Source organism: Pleurodeles waltl, chromosome 2_1 (assembly GCF_031143425.1).
Source record: "Pleurodeles waltl isolate 20211129_DDA chromosome 2_1, aPleWal1.hap1.20221129, whole genome shotgun sequence".
Lineage (NCBI taxonomy): Eukaryota > Metazoa > Chordata > Amphibia > Caudata > Salamandridae > Pleurodeles > Pleurodeles waltl.
The window spans coordinates 127,722,647-127,747,450 of NC_090438.1; the positions used below are offsets into that span (position 1 = coordinate 127,722,647).

The following is a 24,804-nucleotide window of genomic DNA, read 5'->3' on the forward strand; positions in this document are numbered from 1 at the left end:
TGATCCCGCTGACGCCGCTTCCTCCTCACCAGCGCTGACCTCTGCATCTCGGAGGTACCGCCCTCCGCTCGCTGCTCTCTACCTGCTGCTGCTGTCCACTCTCCTCGCCTTCTCTCCGCCGCCGCTGCCCCGGTCACTCTCCTTCCTGGTTTCCCGCCGCTGACCCCGCAGTCCCACCTCTCCCCCCTGCCCATTGGCCACCCAGCCTCCCGCCTCCCAGCTGACCCTCCCTCCCGGCTCCTTACTTATGACGCCCACCCAGCGACCGCGCAGCGGACGCGCGCAGCGGGAGCACCGATTGAGCGCCAAAGGTGCACCAAAGGTAAGCCCGTCTGCGCCCGTCCACGCCTGGACCGCGCCCAGCGCCAGAACCCCTGGCCCCCGCGTCCGCCAACCCCCCCGCAGGACCTACGATGCCGCCACACTCATCGCACTCAACACCGCCCGAGCCCCCAGGTGCTACCGAGCATCCCTGCGACGCACCCATGGACCCTTCGCCTGCCGATCCTGCAACTTCTCCTGCCTCCAAACCGGCACCGCACCCATCAAGACGGGCAACAGCAACCACCTCAAGTGCATCCTGATCAACACCCGCTCTGTCCACAGACACGCCGTGGAACTCTGGAACTTCCTCGACACCACATCTCCAGACGTCGCCTTCCTCACGGAAACCTGGATGAACGCCTCCTCAGCCCCGACATCGCCATAGCCATCCCGGTCGGCTACAAGATCATCAGGAAAGATCGCGTCAACCAGACCGGAGGGGGCATCGCCATCGTTCACAAAAGCACCATTCGCATCTCGACTGACTCCATCGACGCTTTCAACGCCGCCGAATACCTGCACTTCCAGATCCACACCGACCCCAAGACCACCCTCAGAGGCACCCTCATCTACAGACCCCCGGGACCACGGGCACAGTTCTGCGAAGACATCACGGACTTCATCAGCCCCCACGCCCTCCCCTCCGCCGACTACATCCTCCTCGGGGACCTCAACTTCCACCTGGAGAACAACAACGACCGCAACACCACCGCCCTGCTGGACAACCTCGCCAACCTCGGACTAAAGCAACTGGTCAACACCCCCACCCACTACGCCGGCCACACGCTCGACCCCCTCTTCTCATCCAGCAAGCACGTCACCTTCAGCCACTCCACCGGACTTCACTGGACTGACCACAGCTGCGTCCACTTCAGCTTCAAAAAGAACACGGTCCACCACCACCCGAAGCAGGTTCCCCACAGAAACTGGAGCAAGATCACTGTCGACCAGCTCGCCACCTCCCTCAGCCAGAACCCACCTGTCAGGACAACGGACCCTAACACAGCAGCCCTCGACCTCACGCAGTGGCTGACCTCCTGTGCCGACGACCTCGCCCCACTGAAGAACCCACTCACCAGGCCCAGAAGCAAGAAGGCCCCCTGGTTCACCGACGAACTCAAAAACTCCAAGAAGGACTGCCGCACCCTCGAGAAGGCCTGGCTCCTTGACAAGACCGCCGACAACATGACCGCCCTCAAACTCGCCACCCGCAGACATCATCAGCTCATCCGCACAACCAAGAAGAAATCTCTGAAGGAACGACTAGACAAGAACGCCCATGACAGCAAGGAGCTCTTCAACATCGTCAAGGAGTTCTCCAACCCCAGCACCGGCAACAACGACATCACTCCCTCACAGGACCTCTGCGACTCCCTCGCCTCGTACTTCCACTGCAAGATCGCCAACATCCACAACAGCTTCGGCGTTCCACCCCCGCACCCATCGGTTGAACCCACGCACCTCGCCGCCATCCTCCAGACATGGACCGAGGTGACCCCCGAAGACACAACACGCATGATGAACACCATCCACTCCGGATCGCCGACAGACCCGTGCCCCCACCATGTCTTCAACAAGGCCGCCTCTACCATCGCACCCCACCTCCGAGACATCATCAACACCTCCTTCGACACAGCCACCTTCCCGAAGAGCTGGAAGCACGCCGAGCTCAGCGCACTGCTGAAGAAACCAACAGCGGACCCGACCGACCTCAAGAACTTCCGCCCCATCTCGCTCCTTCCCTTCCCTGCCAAAGTCATCGAGAAGGTCGTCAACAAGCAACTGGCCGCCTTCCTCGAGACGAACGGATCCCTCGACCCATCGCAGTCCAGATTCAGAGCCAACCACAGCACCGAGACCGCCCTCATCGCAGCCACCGACGACATCCGAGCCCTGCTCGACAACGGTGAAACAGCGACACTCATCCTCCTAGACCTCTCCGCAGCATTTGACACTGTCTGCCACCGCACCCTAGTCCAACGCCTCAACGACACCGGCATCCAAGGGAAGGCCCTGGAATGGATCATCTCATACCTCTCCGGCAGAACACAGAGAGTAAGCCTCCCTCCATTCCTCTCGGAGGCCACCGAAGTCATCTGCGGCGTCCCGCAAGGATCATCGCTCAGCCCCACTCTCTTCAACATCTACATGAAACCCCTCGCTGCCATCGCACGCCAACACAACCTCAACATCATCTCCTACGCCGATGACACCCAGCTGATCCTCTCCCTCACCAGAGACCCCGACACCGCCAAAACCAGCCTACACGAAGGGATGAAAGACGTCGCCAAATGGATGGACATCAGCCGCTTGAAATTGAACACGGACAAGACAGAAGTTCTCATCCTGGGACCGTCGCCCTCCGCATGGGACGACTCTTGGTGGCCCCCGGCCCTAGGCACCGCTCCCAAGCCAACGGACCACGCACGCAACTTGGGCGTCATCCTGGACTCCTCCCTCTCGATGACCAGACAAGTCAACGCCGTCTCCTCAGCTTGCTTCCACAACCTCTGCATGCTCCGTAAGATCTTCCGATGGATCCCGACCGAGACCAGGAAGACGGTCACCCAGGCCCTCGTCACCAGCAGACTAGACTACGGAAACACCCTCTACGCCGGTACAACAGCCAAGCTTCAGAAAAGACTTCAGCGTATCCAGAACGCCTCCGCCCGACTCGTCCTGGACGTCCCCCGACGCAGCCACATCTCAAGCCACCTGAGAGACCTGCACTGGCTCCCTGTCAACAAGAGGATCACGTTCAGACTCCTCACCCACGCACACAAATCCCTCCACGACCTGGGCCCAAGGTACCTCAACGACCGCCTGACCTTCTACTCGCCCACCCGCCAGCTACGTTCCGCGAACCTCGCCCTCGCCGTCGTCCCTCGCATCAAAAGAGCCACCGCCAGAGGAAGATCCTTCTCCTACCTGGCGGCTAAGACATGGAACTCCCTGCCCGCCCACCTACGGCTGACCAAGGACCACCTCGTCTTCAGGAAACAGCTCAAGACCTGGCTGTTCAAGCAGTAGCAGACCCCCTCCCCCAAGCGCCTTGAGACCCTTCCGGGTGAGCAGTGCGCGATATAAATTCCTTGATTGATTGATTGATTGATTGTGTTCTTCATGTATATTGTTTGTATTGTTACGCTTTGTATGTTGGATGTACTTATGTTATTTTATGTTTGTCGATATTCCTTGCAGCCCTGAGGAAGTCACGGGGAGCATTCCCTCCCATGACGAAACACGTGTTGGCTGTTTTTCTGTTACATTAAAGATTAATATTCCATCTGAAGGATTCCAGTGAAATTTTATTGTCACATGCATTTATGGAAATACTGTTATTTTCTTGTTATCTCTATACTTATAAGTACTGATTGGATATTTGTGAATCACGTGTGCCTTGGCCTCTGTATTGACTTGTATGTGTCTTTGTTGACATAATTCTGGAGGAAAGGGAGGATCCTCCTAGACCTGGAGCACCGTGCCTTTAATGGGTGAATGTTGCTGTTACTAATGAGGGAGACTTTTGGGAACGCTCCTTCTTTACCCCTAAGATTTCTTCCCCATGTTTCTTTAACGCCATATTTATACTTTGGTGCTAGACCCCTCTAGCACCAAATTTATGGAGTTAAAGTCATTTTTTGAAAGTGGAGACCTACCTTGCCTTAATGAGATGCAAGGTAGGCGTTCCTGTGCAAAAAAGTACGCTATGGCCTAAACACCATATTTAGGGGCATATTTATACTCTGCAGCATATTTATACTCTGTTTGCACCGAATTAGCATCATTTTTTTTACTCTAATTCGGTGCAAATATATCTCCATATTTATACTTTGGTGCTAGACCCGTCTAGCACCAAGGCCCTGATTTATACTTTTTTTGCGCCGCATTAACGTCATTTTTTTATGCAAAAGTGGCGCAAACTTACAAAATATTGGCCCTTATTTATACTTTTTGCTGCAAAACTGCACTAACGAAGTTTTGCACAAAAAAGTTTAGCACCGGCTTGCACCATTTCTGGGCACCATATTTATGGAATGGTGCAAGCCGGTGCAAAAGGTAGGCTAGAGTAAAAAAAAAATGACTTTAGACGGGTGGGGCTGGCAGTATAGAAGATGAGGGTTTAGCACCAAAAAATGACTTTAGGCAGGTTAGAGTAAAACAAAATGACTCTAACCAGATTAGAGTCATTTTATGGTGCAAAACCTACCATGCCACATGACTCCTGCCTTAGAAAAGGCAGGAGTCATGCCCACCAACCCAATGGCCAGCACAGAGGACAGGGGTCCCCTGGGCGTGGCCATTGCACCCTGTGCCATGTATGGGGTCCCATTTCAGGGCCCCCTATGACACTTAAATTTTTTTTTTAAATTAAATGCAATCTTACCTGTACTTACCTGGGATGGGGTCCCCCATCCTCCGCAGTCCCTCTGGTGTGGGTAGGGGTGCCCCTGGGGCCTGGAGAGGGCACCTGTGGACTTATTCCATGGTGTTCCACCATGGAAATAGGCCCACAGGTCCCCTAATGCCTGCCCTGACCCAGGCTTTAAAAAATGGGGCAAAGCAAGCTTTGCCCCATTTTTTGACCCCTCCTCCCTCCCTTGCACAATTTTTGCATGGGAGTATAAATATGGTGTTAAGGCCATAGAGCCATTTTTTTGCACGGGAACCTTGCATCTCATTAAGGCAAGGTAGGTTTCCGCTTCCAAAAAATGACTTTAACTCCATAAATTTGGCGCTAGACGGGTCTAGCACCAAAGTATAAATATGGAGTTCGTTTTGCACTTAGAGTTTAAAAAAATGACGCTAATTCAGTGCAAACAGAGTATAAATATGCCCCTTAGCGTCAAAAAATGATAGTAATCTAGTCAGAATAATTTATTTTGAATAAAACCTGCCTATTGTCATTTTTTTTAAGATAGCCTACCCTTTGCACCGGCTTGCACCATTCCATAAATATGGTGCCCAGCTGGTGCTAAAAAATGGTGCAAGCCAGTGCAAAACTTTTTTGTGCAAAACTGCGTTAGTGCAGTTTTGCACCAAAAAGTATAAATAAGGCCCTGGGTGCTCACCGTTGTATTAATTCAACAGATGTATTTAATTTCAGTTCTCAAGGTTAATCTTCATTGTTTTAAAGATTTGAGAGCGCATTACGGACAGTGCTTCTGCAATCTGAGAGAATAAACACATTTTTTCTATTTTTTTTCCGTTAACATTTACATTCTGTTTTGGTTTTACCCACGGCCGTGAGAAAGTAATTTCGAGAAACACATCTTAGCCAGGGCCCTGGAATCACAAAACATTAAAGAGTAAGCTTGAGAACTGGAATTAAATAAAGCAACTTAATAATACAAAACAGAGCATCCTCTCTTCACTGTCGGGGGGATGACACTACCTGTCTGAGGCAGTCCTGCATCATGTTTCTGGTAGCTGGAGTCACAGTTGTTAAGACTGACCATTGCAATAATATGAGTATTCTAGTTTCAAAGTGATTTGCAGCCTTGCTAAATGGAACAATGAACATAACATGTCATAATTACTTCACAATGGTTGCTATGATTGTTTAAATGGATCAGTGCATGAATAGGGATGGTTTGGGTTTGTTATTGTGGGTGGCATGGTTCTTACCCTCCTCAGTGCGTGTGTTGGCCACTGGCCGATAAACACACACCCTCCCTGGTGGGGGTCACGACCAGTGGCTGACGCAAGGGAGGGGTTTTAAAAATCCTCCGGTGCGTTGCACCTTAGGATTTTTTAAAATTGAAAAGTCCCTCTGGAGATAGAGCTTCCGTGTCTCCTCCGTCCTCTTACCCGCCCCTCTGTGACGTCAGCATGCCGCAATGCGCGCTGACGTCACAATTTGTTTTCCCCACCAGAGCCGGAAGCGGATGTAAGGCCACTTTCTGCTGGGGAAAACTTGCCTAAAACGGCCTCCCCTGCCTTGAGGAAGGCCTTGTTTGAAAGGGGAGATTCTCCCCTTTCAAACAAGGCCTTCCTGAAATGGTTTCATGGCTGTGGATCGCAGCTGTGCTGCCATCCTTGGCCACGAAACCCAACTAGACACCAGGGATTACACTTGGGGGGAGGTCAGCCCCTTGACAGTCGGCTGCTCCCCCAACCCCGGGGGGGGGGCATATATATACTTTTTAAATATGTTAGTTTATCCCTGGGGGGCGTGATCACAAATGTATGTGCGAGGGGGGCTATGGAGAGATGAAGGGAACTTTTGCTGGGTGGTAGTAAGGGAATCCGAGGAGGAGGTCATGGGAGTGGGAGCACCAATAATCGGACTGAGTGCCACAGGCGCTAAAGACTGTGACGATGGGTATGTGACAAGGTGAAGGAATAGTGTGTCTTTTTTGTTTTATTGAGTGCCTTGAGAGAACGTGCTGATTGAGGGAAGAAGTGAAGGTAAGGTGACTGCCCTTTACTGTTTCACGCATCACACACACACCCACCAGAAATTTTGTGACTGTCTATGTAGGCTAGTGTTTTAGAGGGACAGTTTAGCCTGTAGCAGAGATGGCGTCTCATTGAATGACTGCTGCTCAAGCCCTAACTGAGACAGCATCTGAGTGAAAGAGGATGAAGCAGACTCTGGGAGTGATTTTTCAGTTGGTGGAATCCCATCTGACAACTCCTCTTCCAGAGATTCTGAGGGAGGTGATGAGGACAGTCGTGCTGTCCCTTCACAAGCACAGTCTATGCAGCGGGAAAATAGCGGGTTAGCCCAACCCAAAGAGCAGGTACATGCAGCGTCAAGCACAGAGATAGTGCTCTCTTGGGAACTCCCCAGTTTAGTTCAGCCCCAAATTCCACTGCCCAAATCGTATTGTGGAGACATCAAAATTATCTATCACAAAACAACCTGGTTTTGTAAGGTAGACACCTGCGTTTTTGGTCCTGGGCTCGGCGGCCATATGGGGAAACCCACCAAAACTAGACATTTCTGGAAACTAGACATCTGAGGGAGTCCATGGAGGTGTGGCATGTGTGGATTCCCCAAAGGTTTCTTACCCTGCAAAGGTGAAATGTAGAACAAAAACTCTATTTTTTTTGTGCCTAGTGCCTGCGTCAGGAATGGATCACCCCAGGGTCAACAGTTGCCCTCATGTTGGACTAACATTGACCATTGTGTGATCCATTCCTGTCACGGGCACCAGGCCTACTGTAGGAATGTTCTATTCATGAGGTAATGTCATGATGTAATGTAGAATGGAGGGGAATTAATGTTACAGAGGTTGGCAGTTGTTCTGCTGTCAGCCAGCTGGAAGTCACCAATGTTGAACTTAATAAAGAAGATTTAACTAACTTGCCAGTGTGAGTTACTATATAAATTGGTGACGAGAATGGGACGCAGATCGGTGACTTCCACCCCTGGAAAAATACTTATTTGAACATTATTAGAAGGCTGACAGTAAGTGACTGAAGATTTATTAAGGATTCAAGTGTCGGAACAGCATATTTATAAGGGATAATATTGGAAACGTGACACTCAAGTAAACAGGTGGAGGTTAACTAATTAATTGTAGAGCTACTTAACTGTTAAGAAGATCGCATAAGTGCAAGAATGGTATGTTTAGATCTGCTAATACACCGGTAAAGAAGATAAGTGGATGTATGTAATGAACAAGTTGAACAAGGGATTTCTGGGGATGTACCAATTAATGAACGAGTTGAGCAAGAGATTTTAAGCATAACAGTGAAGGGGGTTGTAAGGAAATGCCTTCCTTGGCATGGTTACCCTCTAACTTTTTGCCTTTTGTTGATGCCAGTTATGATTGAAAGTGTGCTGGGACCCTGCTAACCAGGCCCCAGCACCAGTGTTCTTTCCCTAAACTGTACCTTTGTTCCCACAATTGACACAGCCCTTACTAAGTCCTTTGTAAATGGTACCCCTGGTACCAAGGGCCCTGTGGCCAGAGAAGGTCTCTAAGGGCTGCAGCATGTATTATGCCACCCTGGGGACCCCTCACTCAGCACATGCACACTGCCTCAAAGCTTGTGTGTGCTGGTGGGGAGAAAATGACTAAGTTGACATGGCACTCCCCTCAGAGTGCCATGCCCTTAACCCACTGCCTATGGCATAGGTAAGTCACCCCTCTAGCAGGCCCTACAGCCCTATGGCAGGGTGCACTATACCACAGGTGAGGGCATAGTTACATGAGCACTATGCCCCTACAGTGTCTAAGCACAACATTAGACATTGTGAGTGCAGGGTAGCCATAAAGAGTATATGATCCGGGAGTCAGCCAATTACAAACTCCACAATTCCATAATGGCTACACTGCAATCTGGGAAGTTTGGTATCATACTTCTCAGCATAATAAATGCACACTGATGCCCGTGTGGAATTTATTGTAAAATACACCCATAGGGCATCTTAGAGATGCCCCCTGAATACTGGGGCAGGCTAGGCTGACCGGTTTCTGCCAGCCTGCCACAACCAGATGCGTTTCTGGCTACATGGGGTGAGTTCTTTTGTCACTCTGTGGCCAGGAACATAGCCTGCACTGGGTGAAGGTGCTTCTCACCTCCCCCTGCAGTAACTGTAACACCGGGCGGTGAGCCTCAAAGGCTTCTGCCTGTTGTTACAGCACCCTAGGACATCCCAGCTAGTGGAGATGCCCCCACTTTTGGTGGCAAGTCCGGAGGAGATATCAGAAAAACAAGGAGGAGTCACCTACCAGTCAGGACAGCCCCTAAGGTGCCCGGAGCTGAGGTGACCCCTGCCTTTAGAAATCCTCCACCTTGAGTTTGGAGGATTCCCCCAATAGGAATAGGGATGTGGCCCCCTCCCCTCAGGGAGGAGGCACAAAAAGGGTGTAGCCACCCTCAAGGACAGTAGCCATTGCCTACTGCCCTCTAGACCTAAACACACCCCTAAATTCAGTATTTAGGGGCGACCCTGAACCCAGGAAATCAGATTCCTGCAACCTGAAGAAAGAAGAAGGACTGCTGACCTGAAAGTCCCGCAGAGGCCACGAAGATACCAACTGACTTGGCCCCAGCCCAACTGGCATGTCTCCAGACTCAAATACCTGCACAGCAACGCATCCAACGGGACCAGCGACCTCTGAGGACTCAAAGGACTGCCCAGCACCTAAAGGACCAAGAAACTCCTGAGAACAGCGGCACTGTTCAGAAACTGCAACAACTTTGCAACTTTAAAGCAACTTTTAAAGAGACTCCACTTCCCGCCATAACCGTGAGTCTTCACACTCTGCACCCAACGTTCCCGGCTCGAGTTTGGAGAAACCAACAGAGAAGACTCCCAGGTGACTCCAATGACGTGGACACCCTGAGACGACCCCTCTACACCTCCACAGCGACGCCTGCAGAGAGGATCCAGAGGCTCCCCCTCACCGCGACTGCCTGGTAACAAAGGAACCCGATGCCTGGACCAAGCACTGCACCCGCAGCCCCTAGGACTGAGAGGAACCACCTACCAGTTCAGGAGTGACCAGCAGGCGGCCCTCATCCTAGCCCAGTCAGTGGCTGGCCCGAGAAGCCCCCCTGTGTCCTGCCTGCATCGCCTAAGTGACCCCCGGATCCCTCCATTGCTTTCATTAGCAAACCCTACACCTACTTTGTCCACTGCACCTAGCCGCCCCTGTGCCGCTGAGGGTTTGTTTTGTGGGCTTGTGTGTGTGTGTCCCAGTGCTCTACAAAACCCCCCTTGTCTGCTCCCCGAGGACGCAGGTACTTCCCTGTAAGCAGACTAGGACCGGAGCACCCCTTGTCTTCATAGGCGCCTATGTGTTTTGGCCCCTCCTTTGACCTTTGCACCTGACCGGCCCTCTGTTGCTGGTGCTGTGGCTTCAGGGTTGCTTTGAACCCCCAACGGTGGGCTGCCTATGCCCAGGAGACTGACTGTGTAAGTGCTTTACTTACCTGAGAAACCTAACCAAACTTACCTCCCCCAGGAACTGTTGATTTTTGCAGTGTCTACTTTTAAAATAGCTTATTGCCATTTTAACCAAAACTGTGTGTACTGCTGTTTTAAATCAAAGTTCTATACTTACCCGTGTGAAGTACCTTGCATTTTATGTACTTACCTCAAATCTTGAATCTTGTGATTCTAAAATAAATTAAGAAAAAATATTTTTCTATATAACAACTATTGGCCTGGAGTTAAGTCTTTGAGTGTGTGTTCCTCATTTATTGCCTGTGTGTGTAAAACAAATGCTTAACACTACCCTCTGATACGCCTACTGCTCGACCACACTACCACAAAATAGAGCATTAGAATTATCTAATTTTGCCACTATCAACCTCTAAGGGGAACCCTTGGACTCTGTGCACACTATCTCTTACTTTCAGATAGTATATACCGGTCCAACTTTCTACAGGGGCTAATTGTCTCGTGCCGCCTTTTGTTGAACGGATGAGTGAACAACGCGTGCTGGACGCATGCTTGGATCCCTGACGAGAGTCCACCTCACACTGTCATTCAAGTCTCCCTCGCGCTATCATCGATCGGACTACACGCAAGCTGAGTTTTCTGGAAAACATGCGTTAGGCTAGACACACGCTGGGCTTTCCAATGTGGAAACAACACATGCACGCTGTGAAAACCCTTGAATACAACAAAAGGATTTAATAAAAAAAAAAAAAGATCTCACCGCTCATGCTGTGCGACGTTTCTGCTGTGAGTCCTCCATGATGAAGTGTATCATTTTCCTAATTAGGCGAAGAGGCGATTAAAGGAAGGACTGTAGTGAGTGAAATAGAGCAAGAACTGTAGGAGTGAAAATAGAGGAAGGGTTGCAATAATTACAAACAATAGTCAGCAAGGCTATGAACAAGAGGAGGTTTATTTTAGTTTATTGTTTTAAATTGTTATTTTAATTTGTTGAATTGATTAATTATTTTACTTAGCTATTTTAGAATTACTTTACAGGGTGGCTGAACAAAGCATGATGGCGCAGCCCACTTTCTTGCCTACACCTGGAGAACCCACTATTCCTTGGAAAAGATGGAAGAATATGTTTTCTACATATATTCTGGCAATGGGTGGAGACAAATATGGACCAATAAGGAAACAAGCAATTCTTTTGCATCATTTAGGGGCAGAAGGAGGAAGGATTTATGCTTACCTTCTAGAAATATCATTAGGTATTGGAGATGCTCAAGCTGCAAATGTGTTTGAAATGTCCTTAATGATGCTTGCTAAACGTTTCACTCCTAAAGTGAGTAAAGTTTTTGAAAGACATACGTTTTTTTCACATGTTCAAAGAGAGGATGAAGACATTCAGACATATTTAGCGGAACTAAGAGGGTTAGCTGTTTCTTGCCAGTATTTGACTTACAGTCTGATCAGGCTGTATGCTGTACAAACAATAAACGGGTGAAGGAAAACTTGTTGGCGAAGGATTTAAACTTAGATGACACAGTCCAAATTGCAAGAAGGATGGAAGATGCTGCAATATGGATTAACATGGATTAAGGAAATGGACAATGGTGAAAAAGAAGTTAGAGAAGTGAAAGAAAATGGAGTAAATGAAGTGAAAGGTGTAGGTACGAAAAAGCTAATTAGAATGGGTGAAATTGATAACGGCCCATAATCTGGCATAATTAGTTCTAAAGGGTACACAACAACTAAAGTATTAGGGAACGAAAGAAGGAACATAATTTGTTATAGATGTACCAGGTGTGGACCTAGGAATGTCATTTGTAGGAGTTGTGGTAAAAGAGGGCAGTTGGCTAAATTATGTAGAACGAGAGGGAGAATACAAGGAGTCAAGACAGTGGATGATGTATTTGAAAATATAAAAGAAGTAGTACTGTCAATAAATCAAATTGAAGAATCTGTGCAAGAGGTAGGTGGTGAACAGTTTGGACAGTGAGATGGTGTGAAGGTGAAAATGTAAAGCAACTGTGTATTAGAGAAACCACATGGTGATGTGACTTTTGATGGAAGGAATGTACGAGTTTTGGTTGATTCGGGTAGTTTATTCATACTCATTGGTCGGAATACTTATGAGGAGCAGTTTAAAGGAAATGTAAAAGATCTTCAAGTATCTGACATGAAGGCAGTTGGATATAGCGGCAAGAAAATTTAAATTGTGGGAATAAAGTGGATGAATATTGCTTTTGGAAATAGTGAAGTTCGAGGTAGAGTGTACATAACAGAGGAAGGTTCAGATCTTCTTGGGTGTCATCATCAGAATGATATACACATTGTCTTGGATCCCAATGCCAAAGAACCTGCTATGTCAATAGAATTGGTAAATAGACGGGACAAGGAATGTAATGTTGATGAGAAGATAGTACTTGAGTATCCCCCAGTGTTCTCTGAAAAAATAGGATTAATGAAGGGGTTTACTCGTAGAATAATTTTGGAGGAAAAAGCTGTGCCTGTGGTGCATAAAGTAAGACCTGTACCTCACTTGATGACTGAGCCGCTGAAGAAAGAATTGGATAACTATTGAGTCTTCTGAATGGCTATCTCCAGTGGTGGTAGCTCCAAAAGATGGAGGGAAAATTTGTTTTTACATAGATCTACGAGAGTTAAACAAAAATATATGGGTGGACAGGCAGCCATTACCCAATATATCCGAGATGTTGAGTATGATGGGAGGAGGAAAGTGGTTCAGTGTCCTTGGCATCTCGTCTGCATACCACCAAGTAATTCTACACAAGGAATCAAGAACATTAACATAATTTGTTGCACCTTTGGGTGCATTCAGATATAGAAGGATGCCAGTCGGTCTTGCCTCTGTGTTCCAAAAGAACGATGCAAAGTATTTTTCAGGGTATGAAAACGGTTCAGTGTTTTCAGGATGACATTTTGGTAGTAGGAAATTTAGAGAGTGAACATGATAGTGTGCTGAAAGAGGTTCTATCGAAGATTGAAAGACATGGTCTAACTATAAAAAGGGAAAAATGCCAGTTAAAAAGAAAAAAAGTTGATTATTTAGGCCATGAAATTTCAGAAGCAGAAATCAAATCGAAGAAAAGTATTATCAAAGCCATATCTGAAGTTCCCAGGTCACAGTTGAAATCCTTTTTGGGACTTGCTGAGTATTGCTCTAAATTTATATGCAATTTTGCTAAGAAGGTAGAACCTATGCGCTTGTTATTGAAGAATAAAAGTGTATTTCAGTGGGGAGATGAATGTGAGAAGGCATTTGAAGAGATCAAACAATCTATCATTGAGTCACCATCACTGTGTCGTTTTAATGTAAACAACAAAACTATAGTCACTACTGATGCTAGTAATGTGGGTTTAGAAGCCGTACTTTCACAGAGGGTAGATGGGCAGGAAAGAATAATTGGATTTGCGTCCAGAAGATTCCAAGGTGCAGAACAATTCCATTCCACCATTGAAAAGGAAGCGTTAGCTTGTTGGGCAGTGAACAATTTCAAATATTATTTATTACTTTATAATTCGAACTGACCATAAACTACTAATTCACATATTTAAGTGTGGAAAAGGATTGGAAGGTGGTGCGACTCCAAGAATTACTAGATGTTTATTATCTGTGATGGATTGTAATTTTGTAGTAGATTATGTTAAAGGAAAGAAAAATGTTGTAGCGTAATTTTGTAGTAGATTATGTTAAAGGAAAGAAAAATGTTGTAGCGCAGTGTTTATCCCAGATGCCAGTGAATGAGAGTCTGTATATTGAAAAGGAAGACGCATTGAGTGGAATAGTGAGTGTTTGTGATATGGGAGAATTTAGCTTAACAGAAGATGATTGGAAACATGCTGTAACAGAAGATGAAATGTATGGTAAATTAAAGAGCCCTATAAGTGGGGGGTGGAATCAAGGGGTTGAACAGAGTGAAGCAATGCAATCATATAGGGCAGTCAAGGATGAATTAAGTATCTCTGGTTCCAAGGTGTTAAGACTCAATTGTATTGTTCCACCAGGTAAATTGAGAACTAAATTGATTGAGATTAGTCATGAAGGACATCTAGGGAGAAGCAAGACTAAAAGTAGATTACGGCAATTTTTTCAGTGGCCAGGAATGGATAGGGAAGTGGACGAGAAAGGGAAAGATAGCACAGCGTGTAGCAATAGTGACAAGAGTAAGTTGAGGACAGAACCACCAATATGTTGCAAAAAGTTACCAGAAAAACCATGGGAACATTTAGCAATGGATTTTATTGACCTGGTGGAGAAGCTGGGAAGGCGGAATCGGTTTTTGGTCACTGTTGTTGATTACCATTGTAAATGGTTTGTTTTGAAAAGCATGAAACATGTAAATACTGAAAATGTGGTACATTTTCTTTGGGAAGTGTTCATGGAGGAAGGAATTCCCAAAATAATCACACTGATAATGGAGTACAATTTGTTCCCTCAGTGATGGTGGCATTCTTAAGATGAATGGGTATTAGATATGAGAGGGTGGCATTGTTTAGACCTCAAGCTAATGGTTTAGTGGAGAGAGTGAACCATATGATAATGGAAAACATTCTACTGTCAATGGCTAATGGTTAATCATGGAAGAATGAGTTAGATAAAATGATTTGAGCTCATAGGATTATTCTGCATTCCACTACTGGGGTGTCATCATTTGTTGCTCACAAAGGGAGAGAACCCGCTACCAAAGAGTCTCCAATGTGGTTACAGGACAAGAAACAGGTTTGGGTTGATAGAAGGGCCATGGAAAAAAAGGTACCGGCTGAGCTACAGCCCAAAATCCACATCATGGCACTTTGCAAAAATAACATAATTTTTCAATGGAAAATGTGATATGTCCACATTTCTTTTTGGGGAGTTTCCTGTCGCGGGCACTAGGCCTACCCACACAAGTGAGGTACCATTGTTATTCGGAGACTTGGGGGAATGCTGGGTGGAATGAAGTTTGTGGCTCCTCTCAGATTCCAGAACTTTGTAGCACCAAAATGTGAGGAAAGAGTGTTTTTTGCCCAATTTTGAGGTTTGCAAAGGATTCTGGGTGACAGAACCCAGTGAGAGCCACGCAAGTCACCTTATCCTGGATTCCCCTGGTGTCTACTTTCCATAAAGGTATAGATTTGGAAGGTTTCCCTAGATGTCGGCTGAGCTACAGCCCAAAATCCACAGCTACGCACTTAGCAAAAAACATCATTTTTCAATGGAAAAAAGTCATGTGGCCATGTTGCTTTTTGGGGTGTTTCCTGTCACGGGCACTAGGCCTATCCACACAAGTGAGGTACCATTTTTATCGGGAGATTTGGGAAAACACAGAATAGAAGAACAAGTGTAATTGTCAATTGTCTTTCTCTACATTTTGCCTTCCAAATGTAAGACAGTGTGTAAGAAAGTAGTCATTTTGAGAAATGTGCTGTAATTCACATGCTAGTATGGGGACCCCCGAATTTGGAGATGTGCTAATAACCACTGTTTGTAAACTCCTTATCTTGTGCCCATTTTGGAAATACATAGGTTTCCTTGATGCCTATTTTTCCCTCTTTATATTTTACCAAATGAAATGCTGTATACCTGGTATACAGTGAAAATTGATTGCAAGGTACAGCTCATTTATTGTGCATGAGGCGCTTGGTTCTTGATGAACCTACAAGACCTATATATCCCCGCAGCGAGGAGGGTCCAGCAAACATAAGGGTATATTGCTTTAAAAAATCTAACATAGCTGGAAAAAGTTGCAGTAGAAAACATAGTCAGAAAGGACTGTTTTTTTATCTCAATTTCAATATATTTTAATTTTAACTGTTACTCTGTAGGAAAATCTTGAAGGATCTACACAAATGACCCCTTGCTGAATTCAGATTCTTGTCTACTTTTCAGAAATGTTTAGCTGTCCGGGATCCACCATTGGTTTCACACCCATTTCTATCACTAACTGGAAGGAGACTGACAGCACAGAAAATAGTAAAAATGGGGTATGTCCCAGTAAAATGCCAAATCCGTGTTGAAAAATGTGGTTTTCTGATTCAAGTCTGCCTGTTACTGAAAGCTAAGAAGATGTGAGTTTAGCACCGCAAACGCTTTGTTGATGCCATTTGCAGGGGAAAAAACAGATGCTTCCTTCTGCAGCACTTTTTCCCATTTTTCAAAAAAACTAACAAATTTTAGCTTTATTTTGGCTAATTTTTTGGTATCCTCCAGGGGAACTCACAAACTCTGGGTACCTTTACAGTCCCCACAATGTTGGGGGAAAAGGACATAAATTTGGTGTGGATAACCTATGGGCAAAACGTTATGGAGGCCTTAGCGCATTCTACCCCAAATAGCCAAAAAAGGGCTCAACACTGGGGGAGGTGGGGAGGGCCCAGCAGCTAAGGGGTTAAACTGGACCAGTACAGCATCCTGGATATTATTGTTTTTGGAAGTGCTATTTTGGAAACAACAAAAACACCCAAACAGTCTAACTCTCACAAACAGTATGTTTCTATCGAGTTTCTCTTTTGAAAAATTTGCATCCGTTTGCATGCCTCTGGGCTGTGAACAGAGTGATTCAAAACATCCCTTTCTCACAATGTTTCTTTGTTACACAGTGCGCACACCATCAACCATCAACAGCCATAACACTGCAAAGCTCACTAAATCACTCCAGTCCGAAATGAAAAGAATAATTGTCTTTGTATTTAAAGGCCACACAGAAATGTCAAGTACTCTGCAGTGTCAATGTGTGACAATACACAGCTCAGTTCAAAAAGGAAAACATACCAGCTCATGCCTAGATCCGGCTTCAACAAAAACAAAACCCAAGACATTCAGCATAAATAACACACTTTACCATTACTGCAGAACCTTTCATGTCCGACTAGGAAGATCATTTAGGCAAGAGCATCTTAATGTTAATTGATCATTCGTAAAGGTAAGTAGTTTATGTTCTGTTTTAACTAATTCCAAACAGAATAACACAAAACATACACAGATGTGTTACTACATTTTGTAAATTCTGATACTTTGCAAAAGATTCGTCCATAACCCATGCATGAGATAAGTCATTTTCATTGGTCTGGGGTAAGTATGTACAGTAGTGAAGCAAGGGTGTTGTGGTCCCTAATTCAAGACAGAAAATGCCCTCCTGATCACCCGTTTAGTGGTTAAATAGAGCTGTTCTTGGCGCGCTACATCCATTGACCCCACCAGTGATTGCTATGCCCTCAGTACCTAGAGGAAGTAAAGGTTACTATACTTAACACCACGTTTGTATAGTTTTGTATATATTGTTGCATCTTCAAAGTATGTACATGTAGAGTTAGCAATAATAAATATACACTCACCCATATACATACTTACATTGATCCCATTTTTCTCACTTGTTTTTTTTTCACCATTTTATGCTTTACAAAGAAATTATCAAATGCAGCATCAGTACCTGACTTCAGCAAGCACCAGGACCATATTTAAGAGATAGGAATTTACATACACATCTTGTATGTCGGTGAAAAACATCATTTGGAATTGTTGATCAATACTGTAACATTTCCCCAAACTCCGAAATTACAACCTATAATTCCCTTCCCTGTTAGGTTGTTCTGAACTTCACAGTAATACTGTAAGTACCAGACACACAGTAATGCTATTCAGTAGAACAGTTGCATGACAGGAGAACACCCTGGAATTTGCATCGTCTAGCTATGGCCTGTTCCCTTAGCAATTGTGCCAGCAAGTTGGACCACCAGTTGACCAACACCTGTAATTGCATGTTACATAGGTCTTAGCTCAATATTTGATAGTCAGTATTAATACTAACAGGGCTTTGTAGGACGTTATTAACATCATGATATTAGGGCATACAACCCTTGCATAAACATGATCTTATGTTATACTGCACATCTTTTGTAGATTAGAGTTCACAAGTCTTTGCAAATGTAGGCATGTCTACAGAATGTTGCTTGGTGGTTGTGTGTTACCTCAGTGTTTGTGTTCTGTATGGCGCTTGGGTCGTAAGTCTCCTACTAAACCAGGCCGAATGAGATCAGATGGGGTTGTGCTTGGTAAAGCATCTTCTGCTGTATCTCTCTTGGTTTTTTATCCCTTGGCTAAACTCTTATCAGAGAGCTGACATAGCTCACCAGCTCAATTGTGGCTTTTATTATGATGTTAGAATACTGGCCGTGGGGGTGAAGGGTGCTAGGTTTTGCAGGAACCAGCGATCCTTGGGGCTTAGCAAAGATATAGCAAAGAGAAATATTGAAAAATAAATTAAATAGGGGAGGGTAGCAGGTCCTTTTATCCACCCACCTTTTGATGACTTTGTTCACATTAGGGATCGTTCATAAGAAAAACCTAGTGAGTATAGACTCATACACAACCAACAACCCCCAAGGGGCAGGTGAGTCACCTAACAGTGTGCTCTGTATGATATGCTTCCTGGGCTGAGGCCTTGGCCAAGTTGAGGAAGGTGAGTGTGTGGAACACTCCTGACTGAGGCAGGTGGCAAAACAGCTTTTCACTTGCTTCATGTTCAGCCTAATGACTTCCACTAGTTGGGGTTTCAATTTAAGGGTAACTTTTTATTACAAATGTGTGTGCATAGGGTGATGGTATGTTGCGCACACTTCATACATTTCAGTGCCATTCTAGAATTGGTCTTCAGGCAGTGGCTGCGACCTACTCGGTCATCCACTACCTAGACGATTTCCTATTTATAGTCCTGAAACACTTGAGAAGTGCAAATAAATTTTCATCTTTCATCAAGTTTGTGGGCAGGTTTGGGGTAACGAATCACTGCTGACAAAACTGTGGGCCAAGCTACAAACCTTTATGTCTTTGGGGAATTGAGATCAACTCCAAAAAAGGGGAACTGCAGGTTGCCACAGCAGGAAATGGTGAGGGCTTTTAAGAGTCCTTCAAAAACTTGTCTGGAGGCACGTAATGTCACATTACACAAGCAACAGGTCCTAGTGGGATAGCTCAATTTTTCCTTGCAGATCATTTCAATGGGCTGCACCTTTACAAGATCTATCACACAGGCTTTGTCATGGTTTAGGGAGAAGCATCACAGAACACACCTATTAACCCAGTTAAAGCAAGACATTAGGATCTAGCTTGCAGTCGTTAAGAACCTTAATTGGTCAATGGTGTGGTGTCATAGTTAGACTCTCACTCCCAGGCGAAACTGGTGGTTTAGGGTAGACAGCACTTTTGTTTGTAGGCAGCTGAGTCACTCCTACAACAAGTCGCAACTATTGGCAGTACCTCACCAAAAACCCAAACAATAAAAGGTGATTTCTGGCAGCCTTACGCATGGACTCTAGAGTGCAACATCTCAGAGGAATTCTGGTGGAAACAGAAGTTACCCTTTTCTCTCGTTAGCAACAAGTCTCATTCACACACAGGCAATGAAGGAGATGCAGGAAAGTTTTCTATATATTTATTGAAAAGACTGCAATCTACGGTAAAATGACTGGGCTACTATGATTAGGATAATAAAGAGCAGAAGAACAATAATTGTGAAGATTATAGTTGTGAATACAAAAACCACCAACATCTTACAATAAACATGAGATGTAAAGCCCCCTAGCAAAGAGAACCTAATATCTAACCTAATGAGACCTAATTAATAAACCTAATCTGCCAGTACCATGTCCATGAGAAGCGTCCCCCAACCCTTGTTACCTTGGAATGAGGTCTCTAGGTCAGACTCCGTGGTGACACATAAGGCTGAGTTCTGCAGCAAGGTGGTGTGCAGTGTAGATGGCATCTGGAAGGAATCCCCCTCATGACTGTGTCCGTGTGAGATGTATTTATATAGATCATGTAGGACCCCTGGCTCAGGTATGTTCCCAAACAACTGATAAGGAGGCAGACTTGTGGCGGCAATTATATAAACAAACCCCAACAAGTGTACATTATGTTTCTATCACACGTAACTGAGAAAGGGACATGATGTCAATAACTATGTTCATCACTGATCATGACGCTGATAATGACGTCTTCACAGAGTGGCACTGATAATTCGAATCAAAACCTTTCTATAAACTACAAACAATGGCAACCATCTTAAAAGAAATAATAAAACAAATCAAATCGGCTAAAACAGAGCACGCTAAGTAGGTTAAAAGTCACTAGGTGATGGGGGCACAGGCCTGCAAGCCAAAGGGCTAATCTAAATTCCCAATAAAAACTAAATTGGATTCACCACAGTGGCAACACCCCAGTACATTCAAGCTAATATTTCGGTCTGTTTTCTGATGCAGAGGGCAGTGTGGGTTTTGGTGCCATGCTGGGAACCAACTGGTGTGGTGATTCCACAGATATAGGAGTGTCTCGATTCCAGTTTGGGGAAACATGTAACTTTCCTTGAGTTGTTTCCCATTTGTAGTGGCCCTGCATATTTGGACTAGTCAGTTCTCAAATTGGCTTGTAACATTTTGGTCGACAGCATGTCAGTGGTGGAATCCATTAACTTTCAGCATGCAAAACACAATATGGCACTAAGTTTACTTGAGAAGCTAGTTCTAGTTTGCTTAAAGAATAATATTTTGTTTAGAGCTAAATACGTACCTGGTATTCAGAATAACATAGCCAATGACTTGCCTTGTTTCAAGTTATAGGATTTCTGACATTTCTATCCATGGGTGGAGGTCCTTTTCCTGAAATACTACAGAATTTTGGTGCTTAGTTCTAGCAGATCTAATTTTGGTCAGCCTGGCACCAAAACCGAAAAGGGCATATGAAACAGCTTTTCAAGCTTATTTTTTGTTACCCTTATGTTACTTCGCAGCGCAGCATTTGTCACTGAGTAGGATCACTGGTGCACGTGCATGTGGAATGGAGGACACCAGCATTTGCTATGACCCCACATATTAGTCTTAGCCTTTTTCTGTAAGCTGGCAGATGCAGTAGACCAATCACATTTTTTCCTCATTCAGAAAACTCCAAAATAAGGGTGGGCAGTAAACTCCGCTCACAGGTGGAGTTCGCAGAGTTTTGCCACTCTGCTCTCAGCTTGGAATGCAGAATTTGGCAAACTCTGCCCACCGCCACATAGCGGAGTTTACCGGCACCTACCCCATACCCCCGAATGTGGTTGCAATACAGATTGGCTAGGGTTCAAACATTCACAGGAAGGCAGTGTGATCAGTGCTTTTGCCTCCTCCACAGACTACTCATGCTTCTGTGTTAAAGGCAGAGCACTGTGGGTCAAAGGTCAAAATCACGTCAGGCCTGCTTGGCTATTGGACAGCTGAGTCGCTAACACTTGCACCACTGACCACGCCTCCGCTCTCACAGATGTGGTCACAGCTTTGAACAGCATCGAGAATGGGGCCTGGAGAGAAAGCTGCTGGGCTGTGGGTGACTGCACAGTATCACACATACTGTATACTCGACACAGGTCGGGCATTCAGATCACTCCTTACTGTGACTTATCTCAAAGGTAAGAGATGGGGCAAAGTAATTATTGTTGTAGCACCTTCCTGATTTACAAGTTGTTCTTGTCCAAAGCGGAGCCGTCCCGGGCTGCGTGACACATAACACTGATAATAGTTACAGTTCCTGCCCGAGACTGCCTGTCCCTCTATCGGTCACATATTGATTGTGCAGGAGTGGAGCGGGGAGACAGCTGCACAGATATGGAGCATAGGGAACCAATTTATCTCCCCTATAGTGTAATCTGTATTCTTGTTGTCATCCTCCAACCATGAGCGTTTCATTTCTAAGAAATCACAGTCACAGCAAGTCGATGAGGCTCAGAGCCAGGGAGTCCAACAGGCGCGCGACCATGTTTACGTCATCCCCGCATCCTATGAGGGTTCAATTTGATTTGTTTTAATAATTTCAGCGCACGGCTCGGTATGTTGCAGTCGCTGTAACACAGATGAGTTCACCTAAAGTGTAGGACATGTTTGCATTTTTATCTTTTTTATAATTACTTTTTAGGTATTGCTACCCTTCTGTTTCTAAACTGCACTGTTAGCCAATTTATGTTACTCGATTTACTGATGTCTGAAGGATGTAATACCAAGACTGCTATGCTGGGATTTCACCTCAGCACTAGAGATGACTGCATTTTTTAGAAGCGAGCATTCAGCTCACTGAGCCATGCTGCAATAGCCTGTTTATGAATCCCACATTATTAGCAAATAAGGAAATTGAGACAATCTGAGGGATTAGATACTTTTTCCTAGTTTCCTTGGGTCTGATCTTCTCACACCTGGAAACACACGTTATGTTAGGGCTTTTCATCAGTGGATTGTATGCAGCTACTACCCTCAAATGAGTAACATTTGAATTTGATAATGTTAAACCTGTTATACAGGACGCCACGGAACGACTGAGTGTATTTTTGAAGAGATTTGGTGGACAGAACTCTGCAGAATTCCACAGTTTTTTTTGCAACTACGTGGATTACCGCAGAGTACAACTCCGTGAGTTCCGTCCACTACTACTCTGAGAGGTTGGAGAGGGCAGCACCAGATGAGACATGCCCCACTGATATGGGCAAGCTCAGAAAGATTCTAGGTGTTCTCCATACCATATGCAATTCCAATTACAAGACAGTGCTTTTTTTGGCATTTTTTCCCCCTCGCCTTTTATGAGACATTCAGGGCCAGATGTATCAAACGTTTTTGCATTCGCAAAGGGTGCGAATCGCAAAATGTGGCCGTTTGCGAATGCACAAACGTGTTCTGCGATGCATGAAAGGCATTCGCAGACCAAAAATAAGAAATCGCAAAAATAGCGATTTTTGCGTTTCGACTTGGTTTTGCGAGTCGCATTTTGCGTCTCGCAATTTGCGACATGAAATACCGAATCACAATTAGCGATTCAGTACTTCAAGTAGGAAATTGCGAGACACAAAATGTGACTCACAAAACCAACTCGCAATTCGATGCACCAAAAAATGGCAAATTGCGATTTTTCGCAGAATGGCATTTTGCACATGCAAAATACCACTAAGTGAAACCAGGTGGTAACCAGGTGCAACCTATATAAAGAGGCCCAGAATGCCTCAGACCCTTTTCCACAATGGCTGCACTCTACGTCATGGCGAGGAGAATGAGGATCTTGGTAGGTTTGAGGAGAGGGAGGAGGAGACAGGAGCGCATTTTCAGAGTGCGCATCACACTTTTTGACCAGACTGAGGAGGAAATATTTGAGAAGTACAGGTTGAACTCAGCCATGATACTTGACCTGATAGCTGAGCTACAACCCATACTGCAGCGCACAACACATAGGACTCATAGCATACCCGCCCATGTGCAGGTATAATGCTCCCTGCACCTGCTTGCCTCAGGGAGCTATCAAGGGGTCATAGCAGCAGCTGAAGGAGTATCACAGAGTACCCTCTCCAGATTTTTCAATGCATTTATCAACGCCATGCTGAGCAGAATACACCAGTACATCCAATTCCCCCACACCCCACAGGAAATACAGCAGACAAAAATTGAGTTCTACCAGATAGCACAGTTCCCCCACGTCCTGGGTGCCATAGATGGGACACATGTTGCAATATGTCCACCATCAGCCACAGAGTATGTGTACCGCAACCGTAAATACCAGCACTCCATGGACATACAGGTGATATGCAATGCCTCCTATATCATAACTGATCTCGTGGCCAGGTACCCAGGGAGCACACATGATTCCTACATCTTTCGCCACAGCGGGATTCACACAAGACTGCTAGCTGGGGAGTTTGGTGAAGGATATCTACTAGGTATTGACCCTCTGTACACTGGTGCATTGATGGCGTGCTGATGTCAGATGGCTCAGTTACTCAATATACCCTCTGTTCCTTCCACAAGACAGTGCCTACGCAGTGCGCACCTGCATGATGACTCCCTACCTCAATCCTACAACACCTGTTGAACGGAGATACAATGCAGCACACAGGGCAACCTACAATGTGGTGGAGCGCACCTTTGGGCTGCTGAAGAGTCGCTTCCGGTGCCTCCACAAAAGTGGAGGGGCACTACAGTACAGCCCAGAGACAACATGTAGAATAGTGGCTACTTGTGCAATCTTGCACAATATAGCTACCACCAGGTGCATACCTGTGGAAAGATGTGATTCTGAATCTGATGAGGATGATGATCCCATACCACCCCTACAGCCAGCAGACAGGACCAGTGCAGCAGAGGGTAGGCAAAGGCGTGCTGACATCACGCACAACCATTTCAGATGTAAGTATGAACAACACAAATCCACTGACAATTGTACTGGTAGTAAGTACATTTATTACCTTAATGTCCGGTAATATCAATTTCACTGGTAGCAACAATAAGTAAATGAAACAATAAACAAAAGCAGATAACAGATTTTCACTATTCCTTCATAGTTTCCTGTATGGCACAAACATTAACAGTACCCTGTGGCCAATACTCTCATTTCCTCCGGCCACGCAAGCCACTCGAGTGCGCAGTTGCCTCACTGCCACCTCTGTTTTCTCCCTCAGTGACATTGCTGTGCCTGGCACTGAGACGTCTAGCATCAGTTGTGGGCACAACTAAGCTGCTGAGGCTAGATGTGACCTCAGTGTCCCCCAGTCCCAGTTCACTTGGTGTGGCGGAGCGGTTACCCATCATATTGTCTATCACATTTGTGATCTGCACCAGTCCTTGTG

General features: G+C 45.6%; 1 long non-coding RNA gene across 1 annotated transcript in view; it reads left to right on the top strand.

Annotated features, from left to right (window-relative positions):
- The first annotated feature begins 21,481 nt into the window (after positions 1-21,481).
- The window catches only part of LOC138258468 (uncharacterized), a 158,733-nt gene continuing 155,410 nt past the window's right edge, over positions 21,482-24,804 (top strand). The window contains exon 1 of the long non-coding RNA XR_011198416.1: positions 21,482-21,615. This is a non-coding gene — a long non-coding RNA (uncharacterized lncRNA). The remainder of the gene's footprint in view (positions 21,616-24,804) is intronic.